Source organism: Temnothorax curvispinosus, unplaced genomic scaffold (genome assembly GCF_003070985.1).
Source record: "Temnothorax curvispinosus isolate PA1 unplaced genomic scaffold, ASM307098v1 QBEX01007810.1, whole genome shotgun sequence".
In the NCBI taxonomy this organism is placed as follows: domain Eukaryota; kingdom Metazoa; phylum Arthropoda; class Insecta; order Hymenoptera; family Formicidae; genus Temnothorax; species Temnothorax curvispinosus.
The window spans coordinates 1-2,204 of NW_020217590.1; the positions used below are offsets into that span (position 1 = coordinate 1).

Here is a 2,204-nt window from a genome sequence, read left to right on the forward strand (position 1 = left end):
GTGTGTGTGTGTGTGTGTGTGTGTGTGTGTGTGTGTGTGTGTGTGATTTCTGCCTAGTGCTCTGAATGTCATCTAGTCATACATATCAAGAACTTTCGATGGGCTTCTTCAGAAGATAGGATATGAAGAAAATCCTAATGCATGATGACGATACCACAAAGATGCTAAGGCTAGATGCCACGAAATGTGCATGTATCGTCGATCACGCGGAATGCAAGAGAAAATCCGCCGTTAAATTGAGCGAACATTCACGAATCCTGATACCCACAAGTAATTTCTTACAATCTTTTTATGATCCTGATTATCTCATAATTTGTATTTTTGTACGTGTATTTTATGCTTTGATAGAAGGAACGTGAAAAAGAGCAGGAAAAGAAAAGAGCACTAGCGGCGAAGCAGACAGAAAAGAACAAACAGAAGAGACAGATTCAAGATTTGTCTTTTAATCTGGACGAAGACGAAGATGAAACTGAGATGTCTTCTGACGAAGACAATGCCGAAAAATCCCCGTAGTCAGAAAATGTGCAATCTGATGGCCCTGCGATTAAGAAGATTTAGAAAAATCCAGATGTAGATACATGTTTTTTGCCAGTAGGGAAAGGGACGAGGAGGAAAATAACTTAGGGAAGAATTGAGACAAGAATGGGCTAGAAAGCAGAACGCGTTGAAGGAAGAAGAAATTGAGATCACATTCAGTTATTGGGATGGATCTGACCATCGTCGGAGTGTTATAATGAAGAAAGGTGAATGTCTCAGTGGTTTAGAGAACGTTTAAGTTATTAAAATACTCCAGTGTCACTTTTGGAGTAACATTGACATGATATATAATGTTCTGCTGCATAAATTAAATTTTCACATACAGGTAATTCTATCTATTAGGTTCTTCAGAGATGTTTAGAAGTTCTGAGGCCCGAATTCAGCGAGCTTAAAACAGTAATGGCAGATCAGTTAATGTATGTCAAGGAGAATCTTATATTACCGCACCATTATACGTTTTACTGCAACTGTAACTGATTTTATTGTAACTAAGGTAAATATACCAAATGATAAAACTTATGAAGCAATATCACAATGTTGGCATGTTATTTTAATGTATGTAATATTGCGATTAGGCACGAGGAAAGAGCGGGCCTCTGTTCACATTTGACGTTCACGATGATATTCGTATTATGCACGATGCTTCTGTCAAAACCGAGGAATCACATGTCGGAAAAGTTTTACTTAGGTATTTATTATTAAAAGAATATTTTGCATAATTCTTTTTTATGTTATTTTTTTATTTTTCTCATTAGATCATGGTACGAGAGAAACAAACACATTTTTCCAGCGAGTAGATGGGAACCTTTTGATTCAACGAAAAGTTACAAGTATACAGTGTCGGATAAAAATAGGAAGAAAGCTAAAATCTGATCTTAGATTCAACGAATTGTCCAATTTTGTTTAAAGGATTTAGATTCAAGGACTGTAAATATTATAACCAGATAAATAACTTTGTTTCATCGTACAATTGATTCATTATAAAACAGCATTATAAAACATATATTATAATCTATTTTACAATGAATATATATATATATATATTGTAGCTACATTGTATTTTTAAGGACTGTGATTTTAATTCATTCAGTTATGAGATAATATTTAATTCATTTACTCGATTATATAGCTCTACTAAGTAGTTAAGTTTTCGCAAACATTTGGAGGGAAAATAAAAATACATGAATAGTTTAATGACTTGAATATAATAATTACAATATAAAAATACAAAACCATACTTTAATTCATTCCGATACAGAAACAGTATTAAAATATTAATCTATGATCAGATCCTCTAACAGAAATCTATTTACAAATATTAGATGTATCATCTTTTGTCATTTCTTGAAGATAACTGAACAAAAATATATAAATATAAATATAAATATATACAATTATATCGATTATAATCACGTATTATTCATAGATTTGATACAATTAAGTTGGATCCATGTATGTAATATTTTTGGGAAATATTACATACAAAAATGGTCCATTATAATAAACTTTTTCTCAGTCGATCTGTTCAAGCAGTCAAGGAATCCGAACCAATAAATAACTAGTCCAGACCCGAATCTGTTCCAGTAGTTTCCAGTTTCGCATCGTTTTATATTCTTCATGTGTTTTTAATACATGAATTATTACTTATATGAAAATTAATAATTAGT

The 2,204-nt window shown here is 32.0% G+C and overlaps 1 pseudogene; it reads left to right on the top strand.

The window, feature by feature from the left end:
• The first annotated feature begins 354 nt into the window (after positions 1-354).
• Positions 355-1,461, top strand: LOC112457529 (annotated as a pseudogene).
• The last annotated feature ends 743 nt before the right edge of the window (positions 1,462-2,204 follow it).